At 44.3% G+C, this 12,312-nt stretch overlaps 2 non-coding genes across 2 annotated transcripts; both read left to right on the forward strand.

Moving 5' to 3' along the window:
* The first annotated feature begins 3,154 nt into the window (after positions 1-3,154).
* TRNASTOP-UCA (transfer RNA opal suppressor (anticodon UCA)) lies at positions 3,155-3,241 on the forward strand. The gene has a single exon. It is a non-coding gene; the product is annotated as a tRNA-Sec (tRNA).
* An 8,569-nt stretch (positions 3,242-11,810) lies between these two features.
* Positions 11,811-11,897, forward strand: TRNASTOP-UCA (transfer RNA opal suppressor (anticodon UCA)). Its single transcript has one exon. It is a non-coding gene; the product is annotated as a tRNA-Sec (tRNA).
* Positions 11,898-12,312: the final 415 nt, after the last annotated feature.

A 12,312-nucleotide genomic window follows, 5' to 3' on the forward strand; every position in this document is an offset into this window, starting at 1 on the left:
CGCTGCTCAGCTAGTTCGCAGCTGACTGGCTTTTTAGAGCAGTCAGGCCCACTCAAGGCTCACCTGGAACAAAGCACTCCCAATTCACACTTTTCAAACAATCAATCAAGCACACGGTGAAACTGTCCCTGCAACAGACACTCAGATACTCACCAACACAGCCCCCCTAATGCAGCACTTAGTGTACCTCCTCTCAGACAGATCCCAGGCAAACTCCCTCTGTGAATAATGGCACTATGTGAATCCACCCCTTCAAAACTGCATGCAGTTCTTGTCCCCCCCATCTCAGAATTAATATGTCAGAATTAGAGAACGGTTCAGAGATGGGCAACAAAAATGATTAATGGTCTGGAACAGCTTCCATATGAGGAGAGATTAATAAGACTGGGACAGTTCGGCTTGGAAAGGCAAAAAAAAAGTCATGGGAATATTACAGCTGGATGTACCTCTAATTATTTTCATACCGTTTCTTTCCCCTTCTGCTTCTAATATACGCTTTTGAAATGTGGTCACCAGAACTAAAGACCCAAATCTAAACAAATCTAAATAGAGCTAAATTATGGCAATCTAGTCTTACCCTGGCACCAGGGAATCTCATTGTCTTGAGTGTAGTAGCTGATTTCAGAGTTTAAATGAACAGGGCAGTTCATACTTCTTGGAACTCTGGTCTGAAAACTCAGGCATGCACTCAGTTCTCATTTTCAAACTTTCTCTTGCATCCATGAGGGCTAGAAACAGATTTTTTAAAATGAAAGCTGAGAGTTTGATGTCATCACGCAACTTCATGAACCTAGGAATGGGCCTATAGTACCTAGATTAAAGTGCAGGTTAGGATGTACCAGACGTGTCTGTAATGGCATTATAACATTTTCCGTATTCTCTGTCCCTTTCTTTATATAGCCCAGTGGGTTTGCTTTTATGATTTCTACTGCACAGTGAGCAGATGTTGGTATCAAGCGGCCCAGGGTCCTGCCTTCATCTTGGTCTTGATTGGTCACAGTTAATTTGAAACCCATCTAAGCTGCAGGGTGCATTACATTGCATTTTTGTCTACATTGAATTTCATCTGCCATCATGTTGTCCACTCACTGAGTTTTGTTAGGTCCTTCCTCACAATCCCAATCTAGTCTAGGTGAGTGTGATGAAGGGCATCAGAATCTTGCCCTAAATCAGGAGAGGCATAGGAAGAACATCACATTTGCTACTGCAAATGTCTTTAAGTGCATTTATTTGTGTGTTGGTTTTCCTTTACTTTTTCTTTCATTCCTCATGCAGCCCCAGCACACCTGTCAAACACAAGCATTAAGGCCAGGTCTACATTACACACTTACTTTAGTATAACTATGTTGTTCAGGGGTGTGTAAAAATCTTAACTGCTCAACAGACAGTGCTATGCCAGCAGAAGAGACACAGCTACCTCCTCTGATGGAGGTGGATTTATTAAGCCAACAGGAGAGCTCTCTGCCATCATCTTAGAGCATCTTCACCAAAAGCACTGCAGCTCTGTCGATGACCTGCTTTTAGCAGGATGTGAAAACTGGGGCAGTCACAGTGGGTATGTTTACACCGTAATTAAATACCTGTGGCTACTCTGTGTCAGCTGACTTGGTGTCACGGGGCTGACCCTTCCACCTCGCGTTGTACCAGAGTCTGGGCTACAGCCAAGTAAGCTGCCATGGGCCAGCTGTGGGTGTGTATTTACTATGTAGACATAACCAGTACTGCCAACCCCAATGATTCCAAAATCAGAAGTCAGGACCCAAAAGTTCATGAAGCCAATTAAAAGAAATAGTACATTTGGACCTTACTCTTTTCTGTCTAGTTGGTGAACCTTTATGGGGCACAAATCTAAGCTTTTCCCCATGACCATGGGCTAGAAACTTACTCTGGAAAAAAAACTTAAGCTGAGTTTCTCACATGTTCAATTGGCTCTTGGAGCTGGGTGATAAGAAAAGTGCCAAATATCATGATAATATTGTGAGAGTTGACAAACGAAGGCAGCAGTTATCTGAATGTGCTTCAGCTCAACACTGAGGAATGAATGAGAGCTGGGAGGATGCCATCCATTGACATAGCAATATACTTCTAAGGCTATGTCTACACAACAGAGCTTACAGCGACACATCTGTATCAATGCAGCTGCTCAAAGCGGAACCCAACCCCGACTAAATCATCCCAGCCAGGGCTTTGTCAAGCCAGGCCTTAAAAACCTCTAAGGAAGGAGATTCCACCACCTCCCTAGGTAACCCATTCCAGTGCTTCACCACCCTCCTTGTGAAATAGTTTTTCGTAATACCCAACTTAGACCTCCCCAACTGCAACTTGAGACCACTACTCCTTGTTCTGTTATCTGTTACCACTAAAAACAGTCTAGGTCCATCCTCTTTGGAACCCCCCATCAGGTAGTTGAATGCTGCTATCAAATCCCCCCTCATTCTTCTCTTCCGCAGACTAAATAAGCCCAGAATCCTCAGCCTCTCCTCATGAGTCATGTGCCCCCAGCCCCCTAATAATTTCCGTTGCCCTCCGCTGGACTCTCTCCAATTTGTCCACATCCTTTCTGTAGCGGGGGGCCCAAAACTGGATGCAGTACTCCAGATGTGCCCTCACCAGTGCTGAATAGAGGGGAATAATCACTTCCCTCGATCTGCTGGCAATGCTCCTACTAATGCAACCTCAGTTTCCCCTTCTGTAAAATGGAGTAACTGTGCTGACCCCTTTATAAAATGCTTTGAGATCTACTAACAAAAAGTGCTATTTAAGAATAAGTATGAATATCTTTGAGAGGATCAGAAGCTGTCTGGGCCCATATCAGTAACTTGACAAGTACACAGAACACAAGAGCCTTACAGAAATGCTCATAATGTCTCTTGTTTGCTTCTTGCAAAGGGAAGAATAGGAAAGCAAACAGTTTTATACTGGATGAGGAGAGAATATGGCAGTATCCCAGGAACCTTTGCAACCAGGTGGGCTGCAAATTGGAATCAACTTTTTCCTCCTTCAGCCAGCCCTTCCATTTATTCCTCATGGGAGAAAGGAAACCAGTGTTAGAAACATGATTCCAACTGACAATAACACCTAGCACTGGGCCAGGGTGGCACCTTTCTAGCAGTGTATATAACTGTCACTGGAAATAGGTGGAATAGTTGTTTCTGCTCAGGTGATCCTCAGTGGTCTGAGGTACAAGCTTCAAACCTTTGGCTCTGTGACAACGGAGTGGTTCAATTCCACCTCCTGGGTGCAGTTGCAGTACCAAGGGCTCATGCTGCATGACTGAGAATGCTGTCCTCCCTTTTGAGAATCTATCTAGAAAGAGGAGTTTTGCAAGATGACCTTCACCCCTCTGTAAAGGAATACGCATGTGAAGGAGACCATCGCAATAACTGGAGAGTTGAATAGAACACAGGCTTTAAGCAATACCCGCACCGCTCCTTTTGTTGTTGCTGTTGCTGGGAGAAGAGTGAAGAAGCCGTTTTATCTCCATTCTAATTAGTTTAGTCTCACTGTTCTTCTCTGGCCAAACAGTTCCTGGTTCAAGTAAATCTTCAGTGCCCAGTTCGAACAGCAATTCCCAACTTTGGGGAGTACAAAACTGCACTGATCTCTGACTCCAGCTCTGTATAAGACAGCTGGAGATTTGATAAAGAGAACATATGGCTCTTGTTCAATATTCTGGGATTCCTTGTCTCCTTCTTCATACAAATTAGAGCAAAATAGTTCCTCAGTCAGCCAGTATTTTGTTTTTTTTTGGCTGTTTTTTTTTTCTTTCTGGCCAATATGGGAAATGTTGTGTGTAGGAATTAAATGCCAAACCATGCTCGCAGTGCCTGGGCTTTACGGATATGCAATGCTACACTCTGATAATCAGCTGTCATCTCTCAGCTTAGCTACTGTATGCTTCACCCTTATAGAGGATAAGGAGAGAGAATGGGAGCTGTTCAATATCCCAGGGTGCTCTGTCACCATGCTGGAGGAAAATTAGAGCCTACTCTTTCGGAGAGCCATTCCACTTCCTCCTCACAGGGGGAAGGAGACCGGTATTCAGGGGATCATGCCAAATGGAGACTATGCACTCAACACAGAAGCAAGACAGTTCCTTCTATGTGGATTACATAGTGATAAGCTACAAGATCTGATCTCTATTGGGTTTTATAATGTGTGGTGAGTGGCGCATTTTGCCGCCTAAATGAGCTTCAGATCTATGTGGTACCTGTTTCAAGGTCATAGCTGTCTAGTGACACAGTGGTTCAGTTCCATCACTTGGGTGTTCTCCATGTGCCAGACAGGCCTTCTGTCTCAGCATGTGTTCCAGCCTTTATTTAGAGAGCTTTCCTCTCTGAGAAAGTCGCTCCTGAATCAGCTTTCCCTGTCCAGTGTTTGTGGAAAGAAGATGATGACTGTGCCATCAATGAAGGAAATATGCCCCTCATAGTTGTAGATTAGACACAAAGCAATACTTCAGGATTTCATGTGTCAGCATTAGGTAAGAAGTTCTTCTTATATAAAATCATAGCTGGAAAGTTTGTTGTGCCCTGTGCAAGCAAAGACACAGACAGAAAGTGTTCTGACCTGCCTGCCCTTTTCTCGGGCTCTTTCATTTCAAGACACGGAAAAGCTTTTCTTAGCTTGAGATTGGTGTTAGGTTTCTTACAGGAAATCCTGTCTTAAAATTCTAAGCTTTTTTAATGCCCCATCTGTCCAAACCAGAGACTGTGAGAAGTCATTGCTAAAAGTCCTGGGGCTTCAGCTCCAACAGTAGTTAATCTTTACTTTAGTCCCGGATATTGATGATTCGATACCCAGTGTTCGTTAAGAAGGTGGCTGCTACAGCTTTCAGACAAGGGAAGAGCTGGTAATTTTGCTCAGATAGTGGAATAGATCTTTCTTTGAGACCTGCCTGTGAAATAGGATTATTCTATAACCAAGGAAAGACACTGTATCTCTTTGTGTATCTGTTCCCTCTCTCTGTAAAATAGGTATTATAATGTTGCTTGTCATTTTATATTTTGTACTCAAATCCCTTATGATGTTAAATTCAGCAATACATGGGAAGGGGTCAGATGCTCCTGTGAAGGGTACCTCTGAATGTCTACATAAATAAAAAGAACACAAAGCCTTTATGAAGGGGTCCCCATTAGAAGTGGGCTTTTCCTCTTCTCCCTCCTGCCTCCCCAACGATAGCTTATTCAGCAAAATATGCGGTTTCAGTCAACCCTAAACTATTTGCAAATTTGACATGAGTTTGCCCAATCGTTTCAGCCCCCCAAAGGTTGGGGGATTCACAAGTGGATTTAGATGTCATTCACAAAACAGCAGCAGGAGCTGGAGAAGAGGTGTGTGCAGGGGAATTTAGTTCCAATACGTGCTGGTAGCTCCTGGCTCTCATAAATCTACAACACCCCCCTCTGAAAAGCTGCATAGCCATTTGACATTTGCCACTCTGTATCAACAAAAAGAAAAGGAGGACTTGTGGCACCTTAGAGACTAACCAATTTATTTGAGCATAAGTTTTCATGAGCTACAGCTCACGAAAGCTTATGCTCAAATAAATCGGTTAGTCTCTAAGGTGCCACAAGTACTCCTTTTCTTTTTGCGAATACAGACTAACACGGCTGTTACTCTGAAACCTGTCACTCTGTATCAGGCAGTTTAAAACTGATAAGGAGAGAGCATGACAGGTGTTCAGTATCCCAGGATCCTTTGCCACCATGACTAATGCAAATCAGAGCCTAATCTTTCCTGAATCAGGCAACCCTAGCTTTCACTTCTTTTGTTCTACTATTTGACACCTGCTTTGGAATGAGAATGCCAACTAGCAATTATACATACAGCAAAGGGACTGAACAATTCCGTCTACCTGAATTGTGTTGCTTCCGGTTAAAACAATTTGTCTGTATTGTATATTGCTTGGCAGGCGTTGTACTTTTTTGACTCTGTGATCCTCAGCGGTCTGGATGTAGGTTTCAAACTGATAACTGTCTAGCCACAGAGTGGATTAATTCCACCTCCTGGGTGCTCCTGTGATGATGACAGGTTGTTCTTAGATTGCTCTTTATTCATTAATAGGATTTTTTTAAATTAATAAAGCAGAACTCGAAAATCTTGTTCTCCCCAGTGGGAAGGGAATCTCAATGTGTCCTTAATCTATGGAACAAAGCTGATTCTTGGGCCACAAACACGCCACAGCTGTTTGTGGAGTAGTCAGCAAATGACAGCATAGCATTGTGTATTTCACTCAGAGAGTGTGTAAAAATTCTTCCAAGTGAACACATAGACAGAGAAAGTCCTGTCCTGCCTACCATTGGACCATGATCTTTTACGTCGAGGCTGAGGAAACCTTCTTTCAGATTGAGCCTGGAGTTGAGCTAAAATTGGGAGCTTTTCTAACCCACAGCTTAGCGTGTCTCTGTCCCAGCTGGGGCCAGTCCATAGAGGAGGAGGAAAGTGTTGAAGAGCTTGGAACGTTAGCTCAAGCTGTAGTTACCTGATGTCCTCACTGAGGAGGGCATAAGTTTGATAGCAGCTGTTTGGTATGGAGTATTACATTGTATGGAATAAAAGGCCTGAAAAGTTAACAGAACCATCAATAAAGTTGAGAGTTTTTTATACAGAGACCTCAGCCTGCTTAGTACCATGGCATATATGCGATTAAAAATCAAGTTTTTAGAAGGAATGTCCTCTCCCCAACCCCCACATTTCTTACAGGGTTATAGCTGTCCTTTTGCGAGGGGTGTGTGGAGAAAAAAGGTTAGAGGAGATGGGCTGAAGTGGTTGTTGTTGTTAAAGTCTGGTCCCTTTTCCAAAAAGACAAAACAAACCCACACAAGAGAGAAAAAACAAAGAACAGCACAGATAGAAACTGTGGGTTCTGCCTCCGGTGTTGACTTTCACTTGCAGTCTCATTGCTGGAGAAACACACGCACGGCTCATTATCTCTTTAGCCACTTCGAGACCTGGCAAGCTCACACTGAGGGCTTTATGTGTGCAGTGATGTCATCTCCCTCCCTCTCTCTGGCCCAGTCTGGTTGGGACAACTCTCAGGATTAGCACAAAGAAAGCACAATGGTGTCACGCTGGATCCCAGGAGACAGCAAGAGTGGCAGCCATGATTGTAAAGCTTCCTGCAGTGGGTGTTGACAGACGGCTTCTTCCTCCATCCATCCATATTTCCTCCCACCACCATGTCTTTCTTTCTTTAAGAAGCCCTCAAAGGGACGATGGATGGACTAGCCCATCCCTTCATTATTTTGTTCACCAGTTAGGCCTAATTTCTGCACATTTTGGTCCATTTTTTTAGTTCCACACTTTTCTTGTTCCTCAGCCATAACCTTAACACAGTCCTTGAGTTATATCAGGAGGCCTTTTTGTTTGGACTAATTCAATCTGTCTGTCTCCCTTTTTCACCTTTCCCCATTAACATTTATTGTTAAAGGTTATTGTGACACTGTATAAACTTTCAGTTGCTTTCTACAGCTGAGCTGACAATTTGCATAACTTGTAGGTCCAATTATCTCAATAAGTGTGATGGCAGCCGTTAAGAAGATCTTTTTCTAGCAAAACTTTCAGCCGAGGGAAGAACTGATGCTTTCCCCAAGGTAGTGGAATGGGATCTCTTTGCTTGACATCTGTCAGCGGAACAAGTTGAGTCTGTAACCAAGGCAAGACTTTAATCTGTTGGAGTCTGTGTTCCCTTCTCTCTAAAAGGGATATTCTAATATTTTATCAGTACATATGGGTCATATGATGATAAATCCCATAATAATTGTAAAGAAGTCACATGCTACAATGAAGGGCACCTATTTGTAATTCAGTAAACAACATGACACAAAGCCTTTAATAAGGGCTCACAAAACATTTTTTCCTGCTAATTGCAGGGTAATGAATGAAAAAGAAATGTTATCCCATTCATCACTGGTTTAGTATCAGGCTTTTCTGACCCATTTGGGCAGTGCTGTGCATGAGAATTAGCTCCCAAAGCATGCTGGCTGCTCCCGGACATTATTAACCTGTAATGTTGCCACACTGTAAAATCTCCGCTCATCTCTGACTCTAGCCAGCATGTGTTTTACTCAGTTTAATATAGGAATAGGAGAGAGCATGGACGTTGTGCAGTATCCCCAGATGCTTTGTCACCTGGTTTCAGAGAAACAAGTCTCTTCTCGCTCCACAGTTAGACAACCCTTCTACTTTTTCCTCAGAAGAGAAAGGAAACCTGTTTTCAAGGGATGAGTCCAACTGTGAAAGACACAATCAGTGCAGGTGCAGGATAGTTTCTTTCCATAAGCCTTGCCCCACCCTCACTATAATGAGAGATTGTTATCAGTGCTTTTTATAGGTCAGGGTGGGTTGTGCTTCTTTGCCTTAGGGACTCTGAGTGGGTCTGGGGTGCTGGCTTCAAACTTGTAGCTGTCTACCAGCAGAGTGGTTCAATTCCAAGTGGCTCAACAGAGTGGTTCAACTGGGGGGAGGGAGAGCTCAGTGGTTTGAGAATTGGCCTGCTAAACCCAGGGTTCTGAGTTCAATCCTGGAGGGGGCCATTTAGGGATCTGGGGCAAAAATTGGGGATTGGTCCTGCTTTGAGCAGGGGGGTTGGACTAGATGACCTCCTGAGGTCCCTGCCCACCCTGATAGTCTATGATTCTGTCTCCTAGGTGTATGCAAGGGTCTCCCTGCAGTTCCTCTTCTCTATTCTAAACTCTTTCTCTAGCAAGTGTAACATTCCACAATCAGCTGCCCCCTGTTGGGATGGGAAGCGAATCAATCCTGTGTGTGAGCATGTATAAAAAGATTAGTATTGTGTATCCGAAGAGAAAATTTGTAGAGCAGGCAGTAAAGCACAATGTCGAATTTCATGCATCCTTGAGGGATAGTTAACAACACATTCAATGAAGGTGAGTTGTCCAGACTACTTGACTCTGAGGTGGAGGGATCCTTCTCTTGGCTTGACGCTGGCACACAAGGAATCTTTTCAGGAGTGACCTTAGGAAATCTTTATTAGAAACTGCATGGGTTTTCTTCCTAGATGACTGTTAGCATGGGAAAGCAATCTTGTGGCTTCAGGAGAAGAACAGTACTCAGGAGTAGAGTTAGGCAGGTAATTGGGACTTTTTTGGTTCCCTGGCAGTTCTGAAGAACAGTCTGGCTTGGGTTTGGTGGTGGTGCTGCTTATCTTGTAAGCATTAGTCCAGAGGTTGGGGCACTCAGCCGGAAGTTAGGAAGGCCCAGGTTGAATACACCCTTCTACCTGCTGTGGAGGAAACCACTGAACTTGGGTCTTTTCTATGTTGCAGATGCAGGAGAGTGCCCTAATCACTGGGCTATGTGATAGCTTGATTTGCATATTGTGGGATGGAACATCAGTTTTCAGACCAGATCAACTCACAATGCATATTTTTTGCTAGAGAATGGAGAATCCATTTTATACCATTCTAATTAGTTTAGTAGCTGTTTTTTTTTTCCTTTCCATTGCTGGCCAACTGGGGAATTGTTCTCTCTGAAAAATAGCTATCCGTTCTTGGCCCTATTAAGTCTGCATTGTTCCACTCTTTCGAAAAAGCAAAACTGTCCTGATCTCTGACTCCAACTCCTGAGCCAGACAGTTTGGTACTTGATAAGGAGAGAGTATGGCAGGTTTTCAATATCTTCATTATCATCGTGCTTGGTGCAAATTATACCCTACCCTTTCCTCAATCAGCTAACCCTTCCACTCTCCTCTTTTGTTCTCCCACAGAAACTTGCTTTGGAGAGATGATACCAACTGGCAATTATACACACAGCAAAGTGGCAGAGCACTTCCTTCCCACCTGGGTCATATAGCCCTCAGTGCAAAGAGTGTGCATTGCTGTGTTTTAGATAGGTAAAAAACTAGACCCTACACAAAACTATGTGTTCCTAAGTGATGTGGCGGTATAGCCTTTAAACCTGTAGCTGTCTAATACCAGAGTGGTTCAATTCCACCTCTTGGAGGCAATTGTGGTGATGGCCCATCTTTCTTTGAGCTTGTGCTCCCCGCTCATTAGGAAGCATTTTCATTCTTAAGAGGAGAACTCTGAAATCTCCTGTAACCCAGTGGGAAGGGAGTCATGTTGTGTTCTTCATCGATGGGAAGAAACTGGTGCTTGGAGCACTGAACAGGACACCACAGCCTGTAGATTAGTCAACAAACAACAGTGTAGCATTTTGCGTCACACTGAGAGATCGGGGAAACATTCTTCTACGTGAACCGAGAGCACAGACAGAGCATGTCCTGTCCTGTCGGCCATTGTCTTCTATTTGAAGGCAGAGGAAATCTTGTCCCAGCTTGATTTTGATTTGCCACAGGATCATCTTTTTGAGGGGGCCAGGTGGAAATCCCAGACTAGAAATATGAGCTGCTCAGTGTGTGTTTGGTGTTGCCTTCTGTGCCCGATCTGAAAGGCCCTGAGTTTGTTTCCCATCACCTTTACAAATCAGGGCTGGCTTCCCCTTCATTTTGCTCTGCATCCTTGGAACTTGGGAGATCTAGAGGGATTTTTTGTGGGGGAAACCAGCACCCTTCCCAGGATACAGAAGCTTTGATTAGACAATTTAAATGGTCCCGTCTGGCCTTAAAATCCATAAAACTAGTAATTCTTCTGCCAGAAAGATAGACAGTGACAACAGCAGCAAGGTTAAAGCCCCTGTTTTTTGCTGACAAGCGTCGTCACTCTGACTCAAGCACTAGTCCTCAGTAGACTGTATAAAAAGAAAAGGAGTACTTGTGGCACCTTAGAGACTAACCAATTTATTTGAGCATAAGCTTTCGTGAGCTACAGCTCACTTCATCGGATGCATACTGTGGAAACTGCAGAAGACATTATATACACAGAGACCATGAAACAATACCTCCTCCCACCCCACTCTCCTGACTAACACGGCTGTTACTCTGAAAGTAGACTGTGTGTAGTTGATGTCTGTCTTTGCAAAACCTGCCTCTTGAGTTCAAGCTGTCACAGCTTCTAAGCTCAGCTCTGACTAGCAGGGGTTCAGCGCTCAGATGACAATTGTCATGCTCTTTCCTTATCAAGCTTCCAGCCAAGAGGAGAGCTGCTGTCTATGCTAAAGCGATGGAATAGGACGTCTTAGTGTGACACCTGCCTTTGGCACAGGTTTCTTCTGTAACCTAGATAAGGTTTTCCATCTCTTCCTGGGCATTTTTGAGGGGCCAAGCTGTCATGTTTTGTGGCTGTTAATTCTCTCCTCCTTTCTGAGATGCTTTCTCTGTGAAGAGGAATGTGCAAAATCACCTGCACCCTCGCCTGAAGGGAAACACATAGGGTGGATGCAATATCAATAACTGGAGAGTTCAACAGAACACAGAGCCTTTGAGAAGTAGTCACAGTGGCCCCCTCTGGCTTGTTGCAGAGGGCTGGAGAAGCCCTTAATCAGGAAAGGGCTCTCTGTGTGGAAATGTGCTCCCAAACATTCTGGCAGTGCCTGGCCCCTTTAAAGCTGCAACATCCCACTTCAAAAAACTGCCCTGCTGTCTTCCCCAAGAGATGATATCAAGCCCTGTAATTCTGGATAAGGATACAGTGTGGCAGCTGATCAGCCTCCCAGGATCCTTTGTATCTGCACTGGATGCAAATGAGAGCTTATATTATCCTTATTCAGCCAGCCAGTCTGTTAAGTCCTCATAGGAGAAAATAAACTGCTTTTAGAAAGATGAAACCAACTGGCCACATTACTCTCAGAAACAGAGGCAGTTCCTGCCCACCTCTATTACATAACCCCCACTGAGAAGAATTCAGCTATTGGTGCTTTATATATTTAGGAGTTGGGTGTTTGTTTCTGCCCAGGTGATCCTCAGTGGTCTGGGGTGCAGGCTTCAAACCTGTAGCTGTGTAGGAACAGAGTGGTTCAACTCCACCTCTTGGGCGGATGCATGGTAGGTTGTTATTATTCTGTTGTCTGATGGAGACATCTATTAAGACCCCTGAATGGGGGAACACATGAGAAAAGCAGGGAAAACTCCAGTTTGCCTCCAAGCGTATATCTATGCTGCAGTTAAATAGCCACAGCTGGCTGAGGGGCTGTGGAATTGCAGGTTTAGATAATCAGGGTGCTGCCTGAGCTTAGGATCCTACAGTCCAGATTCAGATGTTTAAACAGATTCTTAGCCTGAGCCCAAGTCAGCTGGCCAAGGGCCAGCTACAGGTTTTCAATTGCAGTGTAGCTACACCCTAAGCCAGGGTTCTCAAACTGGGGGTTGGACCCCTCAGGGGGTCATGAGATTATTACATGGGGGGGGGTCGCGAGCTGTCAGCCTCCACCCCAAACCTCACTTTGCAACCA

The sequence above is a fragment of the Lepidochelys kempii genome, chromosome 4 (genome assembly GCF_965140265.1).
Source record: "Lepidochelys kempii isolate rLepKem1 chromosome 4, rLepKem1.hap2, whole genome shotgun sequence".
NCBI classification, from domain to species: domain Eukaryota; kingdom Metazoa; phylum Chordata; order Testudines; family Cheloniidae; genus Lepidochelys; species Lepidochelys kempii.